Source organism: Lepidochelys olivacea, assembly GCF_965140295.1.
Source record: "Lepidochelys olivacea isolate rLepOli2 genome assembly, chromosome: 4".
NCBI classification, from domain to species: Eukaryota; Metazoa; Chordata; order Testudines; family Cheloniidae; genus Lepidochelys; species Lepidochelys olivacea.
In genome coordinates, this window is record NC_140414.1 from 127254432 (window position 1) to 127268019 (window position 13588).

Genomic DNA, 13588 nt, shown 5'->3' on the forward strand with positions numbered 1-13588 from the left:
GTGCAGCACCATGTATGGCTCAAGTAGTCAGTTATATTTAGCTATATCTAAATGATTTAATACTGAGATCTACCCAATCATAACTGTTTAAATGTCCAATCACTCAAATAATATGTAATGGAAATCACAGTTATACACCCTGCATATTTTATTTACATTCACTGTTAAAAGTGTCCAATTAAATGCTAAGTGATCAGAAGTGGAGATGGATGTGACCATTTCATCATCAAGTGAATCAGCTTCCAATGCTAATGTGTTAGTGTCCATTAACTTGTGTTAACCTGCCATATTGCATCAGTATTCTGCATGCCATAAAAATGCCCTGGCATATCGATTCAAAATTATTTAAAGTGTGTGGCAAGGGAAAATTTCTAGACCATTCATTGGTCATGTTGCCCGATCTTTAGATATGTATTAATTATATTGATTACTTAAGAATCCCCAGATATTACTTTAAGGGTTGACAGGTTCTTGTCCCAAGATCAGGCCCAGTATTATTTAAGTTATTATATAGTGGGAACCCTGATGTGTACATTGCAACACTCACACTATAGGAACTCTTTTATGTTTACAAATATAGTTTAATGTTCATTTTAGCACAGTCACAAACACCCCAACTTAGTAAGGTAGATAGAGATACAGAATGTACATCTGCATATCCATATACTCACACCATCCCTTGCAGAACAACCTGAAATGTTAGCCATCATCTTCCTTATCACCATCATCTTCCTCATCATCACCAATGGCCATCATCCTGGCACCTCCCAAGGACAACAGCTCCTTCACCTATCACCCCTAGGCTGGGATGCAATTTTTATAATATGTTATGCTGATGTTAGCATATTTGATACATATTCAGTAGGGGATTTTTCCAGTTTTCCTTATTTGTATTTTCTCACCTTACTAATAATTGGAGTGTCTTTTCCTATAGGTTAATATATCAATGATCTCAACTTCTTATCATATATGTCAACTCGTTACCCTGGCCCTTTTGTGATTAGGATGTATCTCATGTATCTGTTATGTATGGCAGGTCGTTGCCAGGATACTTCTATGGTTGAAACATGTACCTGTGGTCAGAACTCCCTCTTAAACTCTACTTTCAGCTTCTGTTGGGCCCTTTATCTGTGCCAAGTTTATCTGTTCAAAGTTCATGGGCCTCAAGCCTTGGGCTAACTTGCAGAAGCTAACGTCTTACACAAAACAGGCCTCTATGTTTCCTGCATTACTGCTGAATATAATGCCAAGCAGTGAATATAACAAAGGCAAGTTAGCCCCCTGGGCTACAGTCATAAAAGGTGTTATACAGCAGGGATTCCCAGGCTGTCTTTTTCCATTTAATAGTTTTATGGGGATATTAAGATGAGGACCATAAAATACAAGATAAGAACCTCAAGTCTGGGGACAAACAACAAGATGAGAGCACATCAAACTTTGGAGGAAACATCAAAGCAACTTGAGGGGTTCCTGTGTTTGCCATCTAGGATAAGACACTCCAACATTCCCAGGTTCACTGTCACAGGGACTAATAACTGGATACCCTTTCAATGCTGAACCAGGGAGCAAGCAAATACCAGTGCGTTCCTTAATCTGCACCAGGTGAAGAACATTCTCCTGTGCACACTTGATCTAGTGCACCATGAAAAACTCACTGCAGAAAGATGTGAAAATCTCCTGGGCACCTAAACACGCTCTGAACTAAAGATGAAGCTTGAAACAGGCCATCTGTGCCCACACAAGTTTTTAAAATTCTGGTCATATTATCCAGTCCTCCTCCCATTGACATCATGAGAAAAACATGAATAATTTCATTTAATGACCACATAATTTCTTCAAATATAGTCAGTCCATGAGTTTTCAAGGAGATTTATCCACACAGGAGGTTTGAAGGGGTTGTTTCAAGCTGCTTTCGTGGTAGAGGGAGACAAAAATACATCAGAATGTCAAATTTCAAATCAAGGTAATTTTTCAAGGACCTGTAAGTCAAAGTAGATAGACAAATTTTCTTCAAACCTTGAAGAAAAAAATCCTTTTCCTTCAGAGTAAGTATGACAATTGTCAGGCCGAATTAATTTACCAAACCAAACTTTTAGGGGTGTTAATTAAGATTTTTTTTAATGGACGAGGTATGAAACCTTAAATATGATAAGGCTACTGCCTCACTATAAAAGATTATCTGCAAAACCAACCTAAGAAGTTGATTCTGCCACAAAAGAACAAAAGAATTCAGAAATGTTGTTATGAGGGTGCTACACAATGGACATTTGGGAACTGAAGGAACACTTTAATCAAAATTTATGTTTATTGTCCCAAAATGTCTAGGGTTATCAACAAGAAAGGCAGGTACAGTATATATGCATATTGTAGATAGAAATAAACTTTTTTTAAAGTCAGCCCCTTTTGAAAGCAGTGCAGTTTAAAGCCTACAATGTTGATGTGTATCATTTGCTGTCTTAGCAGTGACTAGTAAAAACAAACATTCTGGGTGTGACTACTCATTTTAATTGCTATAAACAAGTGTATAGGACATGCAGGTGCAGGACAGAAAGCTACCTTATTCTGAGTATCTCTGAGTATGAACTGTCTGTTCATATTCACTCAGAGTAACATCAAAACTTTGAAAGTCAATTGCTGAAAGGAGTGCTCAATATGGCTGGAATTAATAAATCCTGGATGATACCTTCAAGGTAGCCTGCAACCAGATAGGTTTAAATCAAATTATTAAATATGCAGACCTACATCCTAAGCAGAAGTCCAAACGGAATAAGCATGTTGCTTGTCTTGTGTACCCCTACAATGCCACCAATAACACAGTTGAAATCACTCCATATTTTTCTTATCTATAGTGGAGAACGCAGACTACGTACAGATTTATGCTTTTGGGTGCTGATGGATGGGGACAGCTCAGAAACTTCATGATGGTAAGAAAGGCTAGGATAAAACTTCATTCTGTGCTAGTTTCAGGAATCCCCTATGGAGCCATTGTCCATGTTAGGTTCTTGACTCCTTTTGGGGATCTCTATGGCTCTTGCATTTCATGAGCAATGGAACATTATTGGTTCCATGATGTTTAGGACCTGCCAGGGTCAGGAAGGCGGGATTTGCTTCCAAAGCTAAAATTGAGAATATTGCAAACTGCAAAATCCTGTGTCTCAGAATTTTTGGAAAACTATTACTTGGAAACAAAGACTGTCCTATTCAAAGGGCCGGAACTCTTTATTTGAGCCCCATTAATATCAATGGGAGTATTACCCCAGGAAGAATGTCAGAATTGGAGCCATAATCATTACAGATTTATGGACCCAGAAATCATCTGGTGAGTGTCACTCAAACTCTGCATTCATACTGTAGCAGTGCCATCAAGGACAATGGCTATTGCAGCATATACATATGAAGCATAATCCACTATGTGAGATAGCTCATTAAGTTCCTTCACGCTATAGAAAATATGCTGGGGATGACAGATCAACACTTGGCAACTTCAACCACTCTGTCAAAAGTGTAAAACTCCTGAGTGAGCAGTAGCAAGAAAAAATAACTTGTCATAAAATGTTGCCTCAAGCAGGAAATTCCATTTCATTGGAGCATCTTCTCGAACAGCAAAAAGTGATGTGTGAGTATGTACACATGGACAAAATACAGATACTGCAGTGATAACCACTCACTGCAAACCAATAGACAGTCTGATTGCCACTCACCAAGCAAATTTAATTTTGCTTTCCATGACTAGTCTATCGTGTGAACGTAACATTTATGTTAATAAAACATAGCTGCACAAACCTTCATGGCAATTGTAAGTGGTGAACATAAGAATGGCCATGCAGAGTCAGACCAATGATCCATTTAGCCCAGTAGCCTGTCTTCTGACAGTGCTGGTGCCAGATGCTTCAGAAGGAATGAATAGAAAAGGGCAATTATTGAGTCATCCATCTCCTATCATCCAGTCCTAGCTATCAGAGGTGTAGGCTTGTGTCCCCAACCATCTTGGCTAATAGCCATTGATGGACCTAGCCTCCATGAATTTATCTAATTCTTTTTTTAACCCAATTATAGTTTTGGCCTTCACAATATCCACTGGCAATGAGTTCCACAGGCTGACTTTGCATTGTGTGAAAAAACATTTTCTTTTGTTAGTTTTAAACCTGCTGCTTATTAATTTCTTTGGGTGACCACTGGTTCTTGGGAAGAGGTAAATAACACTTCCTTATTCACTTTCTCCACACCATTCATGATTTTATAGACCTCCCCCTTAGTCATCTCTTTTCTAACAGTCCCAATCTTTTTAACCTCTCTTCATATGGAAACTGTTCCATACCGCTAATCATTTTTGTTGTCCTTCTCTTTTTATTTAGTTATTTTGTTGTACTTTTTTCCAATTCTAATATACCTTTTTTTGAGATGGAGCAACCAGAACTGCATGCAGTATTCAAAGTGTGGCTGTACCATGGATTTATATAGTGGCATTATCATATTTTCTATCTCTTTCCTAATGGTTGCTAACATTCTCTGGCTGCCACTTAACACTGAGCAATGTTTTCAATGACTCTTTCTTGAGTGGTAACAGCTAATTTAGACTCCATCATTTTGCATGTATATTTGGGATGTTTCTCAATGTGCATTACTTTGCATTTATCAACATCAGATTTCATTTGCCATTTTTTTGCCTACTCAGTTTTGTGAGATCCCTTTGTAACTCTTCACAGTCAGCTATGAACTTAACCATCGTAAGTAATTTTGTATCATCTGCAAACTTTGCCATCTCACTGTTTACCCCTTTCTCCAGATTGTTTATGAATGTATTGAACAGAACTTGTCCCAATACAGATGCATGGAGTGAAAATTACAGATACAAACAAAATCTTTTATTCATAGTTTTATGCTTGTATCTGTAATTTTCACTCCTTGCATCTGAAGAAGTGTTTTTTTATCCACGAAAGCTTATGCCCAAATAAATCTGTTAGTCTTTAAGGTGCCACCAGACTCCTTGTTGTTTCTGTGGATACAGACTAACCTGGCTACCCCTCTGATACTATATCCACTGGATCCCCCTTGTCCACATGATTGTTGACCCCACTCAAAGAATTCTAGTAGTTTGGTGAGGCATGATTTCCATTTACAAACATCATATTGACTCTTCCCCAACAAATTGTGTTCATCTATGTGTCTGATAATTCTATTCTTTATGTGACAAAGTTCCTCCTCTACCTTGGTGGGTCCTGCACTTATTGGCAGATTTGCTTACCTCAGAGATTCACGGCAGCCTTCAGTTTGGCCACTTTCGTGGCTCAAATCTGCTGTTCATGCAGATAACCTCATCACTGGGCAGCATAGGGAAAAAGAGAAAACAACCCCAGCAGTCTCTGCTGATCCACCATGTAGGTCAGGGAACAGCCCAGAGACCTCCCCTCTAGTGGAACCCACAGCCCAGGTCAGCTCCTCCTGTGTCTGATCAGGAGTTGGGAGGTTTGGGGGGAACCCGGACTCACCCTCTACTCTGGGTTCCAGCCCCGGGCCCTGTGGATTGCAGCTGTCTAGAGTGCCTCCTGGAACAGCTGTGTGACAGCTACAACCCTCTGGGCTCCTTCCCCATGGCCTTCTCCCAACACCTTCTTTATCCTCACCGCAGGACCTTCCTCCTGGTGTCTGATAACACTTGTACTCCTCAGTCCTCCAGCAGCACATCCTCTCACTCCCATCTCCTTGCACCCCCCCCCCAACTGATGGGAGATCCTTTTAAACCTGGTGTCCTGATTAGCCTGCCTGCCATAACTGATTCTAGAAAGTTCTTAATTGGCTCCAGGTGTCTTGATTAGCTTGCCTGTCTTAATTGGTTCGAGCAGGTTCCTGATTGCTCTAGGGCAGCCCCTGCTCTGGTCACCCAGGGAACAGAAAGCTATTCATCCAGTGGCCAGTATATTTGCCTTCGACCAGACTCCTGTATCCCACTGGTCTGGATCTGTCACATTTACTAGAGTTTCAGCTAATTTGCCCAATACTGAAGATAGGCATACTGGCTTGTAATTGCCGGGTTTGCCTGTGAAGCTTTTTTAAAAAATTGGTGTCACATTAGCTATCATCAAGTCATCTGGTACAGAAGCTGATTTAAGTGATAGGTTACATACCACAGTTATTAGTTCCGTAATTTCATATATGAGTTCCTTCAGAACTCTTGGGTGAATACTGTCTGGTCCTAGTGACTTATTACTATTTAATTTATCAGTTTGTTCCAAAACCTCCTCTACCGATACCTCAGTCTGGGACATTTCCTCAGATATGTCTCCTAAAAAGAATGGCTCTGGTTTGGGAATCTCCCGCACATCTTCAGGCATGAAGACCAATGCAAAGAATTTGTTTAGTTTCTCCGCCATGGCCTTACCCCTCTTGAATGCTCCTTTAGCACCTCGAAAAAAAAAAGGCTAATGTAGTGCCAATCTTTAAAAAAGGGAAGAAGGAGGATCCTGGGAACTACAGGCCAGTCAGCCTCACTTCAGTCCCTGGAAAAATCATGGAGCAGGTCCTCAAAGAATCAATTCTGAAGCACTTACATGAGAGGAAAGTGATCAGGAACAGTCAGCATGGATTCACCAAGGGAAGGTCATGCCTGACTAATCTAATCGCCTTTTATGATGAGATTACTGGTTCTGTGGATGAAGGGAAAGCAGTGGATGTCTTGTTTCTTGACTTTAGCAAAGCTTTTGACACGGTCTCCCACAGTATTCTTGTCAGCAAGTTAAGGAAGTATGGGCTGGATGAATGCACTACAAGGTGGGTAGAAAGGTGGCTAGATTGTTGGGCTCAACGGGTAGTGATCAATCGCTCCATATCTAGTTGGCAGCCGGTATCAAGTGGAGTACCCCAAGGGTTGGTCCTGGAGCCGGTTTTGTTCAATATCTTCATAAATGATCTGGAGGATGGTGTGGATTGCACTCTCAGCAAATTTGCGGATGATACTAAACTGGGAGGAGTGGTAGATACGCTGAAGGGGAGGGATAGGATACAGAAAGACCTAGACAAATTGGAGGATTGGGCCAAAAGGAATCTGATGAGGTTCAATAAGGATAAGTGCAGGGTCCTGCACTTAGGACGGAAGAACCCAATGCACAGCTACAGACTAGGGACCGAATGGCTAGGCAGCAGTTCTGCGGAAAAGGACCTAGGGGTGACAGTGGACGAGAAGCTGGATATGAGTCAGCAGTGTACCCTTGTTGCCAAGAAGGCCAATGGCATTTTGGGATGTATAAGTAGGGGCATAGCGAGCAGATCGAGGGACGTGATCGTTCCCCTCTATTCGACATTGGTGAGGCCTCATCTGGAGTACTGTGTCCAGTTTTGGGCCCCACACTTCAAGAAGGATGTGGATAAATTGGAGAGAGTCCAGCGAAGGGCAACAAAAATGATTAGGGGACTGGAACACATGAGTTATGAGGAGAGGCTGAGGGAGTTGGGATTGTTTAGCCTGCAGAAGAGAAGAATGAGGGGGGATTTGATAGCTGCTTTCAACTACCTGAAAGGGGGTTCCAAAGAGGATGGCTCTAGACTGTTCTCAATGGTAGCAGATGACAGAACGAGGAGTAATGGTCTCAAGTTGCAGTGGGGGAGGTTTAGATTGGATATTAGGAAAAACTTTTTCACTAAGAGGGTGGTGAAACACTGGAATGCGTTACCTAGGGAGGTGGTAGAATCTCCTTCCTTAGAGGTTTTTAAGGTCAGGCTTGACAAAGCCCTGGCTGGGATGATTTAACTGGGAATTGGTCCTGCTTTGAGCAGGGGGTTGGACTAGATGACCTTCTGGGGTCCCTTCCAACCCTGATATTCTATGATTCTATGACCATCCAGTGGCCCCACGGTTGTGTGGCAAGCTTCCTGCTTCTGGCACGCTTAAAAAAATTGCTGTTAGTTTTTGTGTCTTTTGCTAGTTGCTCTTCAAATTTTCTTTTGACCTGCCTAATTATATGTTTATACTTGAGTTGCCAGAGTTTATGCTCCTTTCCATTTTCCTCACTAGAATTTGACTTCCAATTTTTAAAGGATGTCTTTTTGCCTCTAACTGCCTTTCTGACTCTGTTTAGCCATGGTGGCATTTTTGGTCCTCTTATTTTATTTGGTCCTTTCATTATTTGGGTTATATCTTTAGTTTGAGCCTGTATTATGGTATCTTAAAAAGTTTCCATGCAGCTTGCAGGCATTTCACTCTTGTTACTGTTCCTTTAAATTCCTGTTTAATTGGTTTCCTCATTTTTGTGTTGTTCCCCCTTTTGAAGTTAAATGCTACTGTGGTGGGTTTCTGTGGTATTCTCCCCGTTACAATGATGCTAGATTTAATTCCATTATGGTTGCTACAACCAAGCAGTTCAGCTACATTCACCTCTTGGACCAGATTTTGTGCACCACTTGGGACTAAATCAGGAACTGCCTCTTCCCTTGTGGGTTCAGGACTAGCTACTCCAAGAATCAGTCATTAATAGTATCTAGAAATTTTATCTCTGCATCCTGTCCTGAGGTGACATGGACCCAGTGAATATGACGATAGCTGAAATCTCTCATAATTATTGAGTTTTCTGTTTGTGTAGCATAGCCTCTCTAATCTCCCTGAGCATTTCACAGTCACTAGACATCCTGGTCAGGTGATTGGTTCCTGCTGCTATACTCTTATTATTCAAGCATGGAATTTCTATGAATAGAGATAGAAACAAAGTTTAATTATTTGATTTTCGGAGGTTTCACCCAACCTGCTAAAAAGCAACATACCTTACTATTTGTGCTTGCTATGAGACACAATTCTGCCACTATAATAATGTACCTTTTTCCTCGGGAATCAAAAGAAAAAATGAAAGGAAACAACAACAGAATACTTACCATTAGAAGAGACAGAAATAACAGCAAACAACAAGCAAACAAAGAGCCCCTCTTGTGTCTGCCAAATTTGAAGAGCTTATTCTCTCCATCCTCCTCCCCTCCCACCCAGAGGCATACTGAGAAAAATGTTTTATTAAAGGGCTGAATACAAATCAGTCACAAAGAAACTGAAGCTGGTAGGAGCAAGTTTTAGAAGATATTGAAGCATGGGGGGGAGGGAGAAATGTGAGGCTCAAGCAAGGACCATTCATCTTCCCTCCGCACAGGGTGCTTTCTAAATTGTGAAGGGGAGGTATCTCTTCTGGGGCACTAGGACCTAGGCAGTGCCCCCTTGAACCATCAGCCAAAGAAACAGAAGCTGGCAAAAGCAGATACAGTAACACATGCATTGACACTTTGCTGAGCTGCAGTTAAAAGGAGGTGTTTCTGGGGAAGATGCTTCTTCTCTTGCACACTTCTCTTGTGCACTACCACTGCATCACAAGCACCCTTGTTCAGGCTGAGTGGTACCTTACTTGGGTTTCACTGGTGGCTGAATGGCCAGGAGCCTTACAAGACAAATGGGAATTTGTAAGCACTGGTAACTGTCACAACTCCCTTTGAGTCAGCATTGAACCAGAGCCCTGGCCAGCATGTTGTCAGGGAGAACTGTGTGGTGAGGGCTGCTATCTTTTAAAGAAGTTATTGACTGTGGGTCTCAAAGTCCAGATTCCTCCTAAAAGTGGGGGGGCCACAAAGCCCCACCCCTTCAGGGCACCATCCCTGCCCCTCCTCTTCCCCCTGAGGCTTTGCCCCTCAGCCAAGCCAGAGCTGTCCAGGGTGGGAGTCCCAAGAGCAGCCCCCGGCCTGTGTCCCCACTCCCTAAACCCCCAGTTCAGGGCAGGTGGAGGATCCGTGGCTCCCCACAGCTGCCAGTGCAGCTCTTATCCCAACCCAGCTCCAGCTTTCAGCCTGGCCTTGGGGTGCGGCCTCAGGAGCTGAAGAGCCACCGTCAGGCCATGATAAGAGCCATCTGGGTAGCTGTGGGGAACCGCAGACCTTCCATCTGCCCTGGGTGGGAGACACAGGAGGAGGGGACATAGAATAATAGAATCATAGAACTGGAAGGGACCTCAAGAGGTCATCTAGTCCAGTCCCCTGCACACAATGCAGGACTAAATATTATCTATTCCATCCCTGACAAGTGTTTGTCCAACCTGCTCTTAAAAATCCTCAATGATGGAGAATCCACAACCTCACTAGGCAATTTTTTCCAGTGCTTAATCACCCTAATAGTTAGGATTTTTTTCCTAATGTCCAGTCTAAACTGCCCTTGCTGCAATTTAAGCCCATTGCTTCTTGTCCTATCCTCGCAGGTTAAGAAGAACTATTTTTCTGCCTCCTCCTTGTAACAACTTTTTATGTACTTGAAAACTGTTATCATGTCCCCCCTCTGTCTTCTCTTCTCTTCGCTTCTAAACAAACCCAATTTTTTCAATATTCCCTCATAGGTCCTGTTTTCTAGACCTTTAATCATTTTTGTTGCTCTTCTCTGGACTTTCTCCAATTTGTCCACATCTTTCCTGAAATATGGCACCCAGAACTGGACACAATACTCCAGTTGAGGACTAATCAGTGCGGAGTAGAGCAGAAGAATTACTTCTCGTGTCTTGCTTACAATACTCCTGCTAATACATCCCAAAATGATGTTTGCTTTTTTTGCAACAGAGTTACACTGTTGACTCATAGTTAGCTTGTGATCCACTATGACCCCAGATCCTTTCTGCAGTACTCCTTCCTAGGCAGTCATTTCCCATTTTGTATGTGTGCAACTGATTGTTCCTTCCTAAGTGGAGTACTTTGCATTTGTCCTTACTGAATTTCATCCTATTTATGTCAGACCATTTCTCCAGTTTGTCCAGATCATTTTGAATTTTAATCCTATCCTCCAAAGCACTTGCAACCCCTCCCAACTTGGTATCATCCGCAAACTTTATAAGTGTACTAAATCATTGATGAAGATATTGAACAGAACCGGACACAGAACTGATCCCTGTGGGACCCCACTCGTTATGCTCTTCCAGCATGACTGTGAACCACTGATAACTACTTTCTGGGAATGATTTTCCAACCAATTATCCACCCACCTTATAGTAGTTCCATCTAGGTTGTATTTCCCTAGTTTGTTTATGAGAAGGTCATGCGAGGCAGTAACAAAAGCCTTACTAAAGTCAAGATATACCACATTTACCCCTTCCCCCCATCCACAAGGCTTGTTACCCAGTCAGAGAAAGCTATCAGGTTGGTTTGACAAGATCTGTTCTTGACAAATCCATGCTGACTGTTATTTATCACCTTATTATCTTCTAGGTGTTTGCAAATTGATTGCTTAATTATTTGCTCCATTATCTTTCTGGGTACAGAAATTAAGTTGACTGGTCTGTAATTCCCCGGGTTGTCCTTATTTCCCATTTTATAGATGGGCACTATATTTTTCCTTTTCCAGTCTTCTGGAATGTCTCCCTTCTTCCATAACTTTTCAGAGATAATTGCTAATGGCTCAGATATCTCCTCAGTCAGCTCCTTGAGTATTCTAGGATGCATTTCATCAGGCCCTGGTGATTTGAAGACATCTAACTTGTCTCAGTAATTTTGATTTGTTCTTTCCCTATTTTAGACTCTGATCCTACCTCATTTTCACTGGCATTCACTACGTTAGATATCCAGTCGCCACCAACCTTCTTGGTGAAAACCAAAATAAAGAAATCATTAAGAACCTCTGCCATTTCCACATTTTCTGTTATTGTCTTCCCTCCCTCATTGAGTAACGGGCCTACTCTGTCCTTGGTCTTCCTCTTACTTCTAATGTATTTCTAGAATGTTTTCTTGTTTTCTTTTATGTCTCTAGCTAGTTTGATCTCATTTTGTGCCTTGGCTTTTCTAATTTTGTCCCTACATACTTGTGTTATTTTTTTATATTCATCCTTTGTAATTTGACCGAGTTTCTACTTTTTGTAGGACTCTTTTTTGAGTTTTAGATTATTGAAGATTTCCTGGTTAAGCCAGGGTGGTCTCTTGCCATACTTCCTATCTTTCCTACACAGTGGGATAGTTTGCTCTTGTGCCCTTAATAATGTCTCTTTGAAAAACTGCCAAGGCCGGGGCTGCTCTTGGGCCCCCCTACTCTGGGGAGGTGGAGGGTCTGAGGCTCCCCACAGCTGCCTGGACTCCCCAGGCTGCTCTTACCTGGGCCATGCTCCAACTTCCAGCCTGACTGGGGCCTCGGGAGGAAGAAGAGGGGCAGGGGGCCAGGCTCATGGCAAAAAGTGAATGGGCCAGGCACATCCACTTTCAAAAGTGGGAGGGCCATGGCTCCTTGCCCCCCCATTCCGGTGCCCCATCTCAAACCCCAGACTATTAGGTGCATAGCAGCCAGCAAGTTCTAGCCTGCAACCAATATGTCCCAGTAACACCTGACCTAGAAGCTCATATCCGACAGAGGTCTCTAGTTCTGGGGTCTAATTGGCAGAATTCTGGGGGTGCTGACTGGTCCTCTGCTTCTATTTAAGCCAAACACAGGAACAGGAAGTTCTCTGTGTAATTGGGTTTCCCTATCTTGGAATTCCTTCCCTTTTGCTACCTGCTCCTGCTGCCTGACTCTGATCTCCTGGCCAGGGCCAATGAGAGAGGGGGCCAGGAGGTCCATTTGGCCTAAGGCTCAAGCTCAAAGAGGGCCTTAAATTTAGACACCTGTTAATTTTTTGGCATTTGATAAGTTTCACAACTTGTTTTTATGCGCATCCCTATTGGACCAAAATGTAACACACTCTCAGCTTAGAACTGGAAATTTAAGCAAATAAGCGATGTGATTTGGTAAAAGACACCATTTTTTTGTAAACTGATATAGATTTTGTCATATTAAAGAGTTAAAAATGTTCATAAATATTAATAAAAATATATCGGTTCTGATGGTACAAGATTAGACCATGTGTCGTCATTTTTTATTTTTACTATGGCAAGGGGCCTCAAAAGTTGGAAGTGGCCCGGGCCACTCTGAACCTCTGAGAGGGCCTGCTCCTGGCAACCTGACTGTCCCTGCCTTCTGACACCTGACTCTTGGTCTGCCCTCTCGCATATCTCAGACTCTGCTCTCCTGGTATCTGACCCAGCCTGGGTCATGATTCCCACTCAGACGACTAGGGTCAAACAACCCATGTACCAATTGTGATGGACGTAAAACTGTTCTTTTGTGGTCACTAAAGTGACGTTCTAAGGTATGATGTTCATTATCTACAAAGATTTCCAGTTCTCTCTTTCTCTCTCTCTTTTTAGATTACAAGTGAAATGATGAGCTTCGAACTGGTAGTCCTGCACTCACCCTGGGTCCTGATAGTGAATCTGGATTATTTTCTTCTTCTCTCCATCACCAATTATGAGGATTGTGCAGCCCACCTATATCCTCAACCATGTGAATGCAACCCCACTTTCTCCAAATCATGCCACCAGGTACAGCTGTGCAACCTCAAATGCATAAACATAGAAGCAAGAACAAAACATGAAGGGCTATATGTTCTGTCATGTCTTTCTTAATGCACCTCGTTGTGCCTTGACATTGGAGTGCTTACCATGCACATTCCACTGAACTACATTGGTTGGCTGTTATGACACATCCTTAGTGTGTTTAATGTAATTTTCATGTGTTTATTTGACATTATGTAATAGGATTGTGGGGTGTGGGGAGGGAATCAAA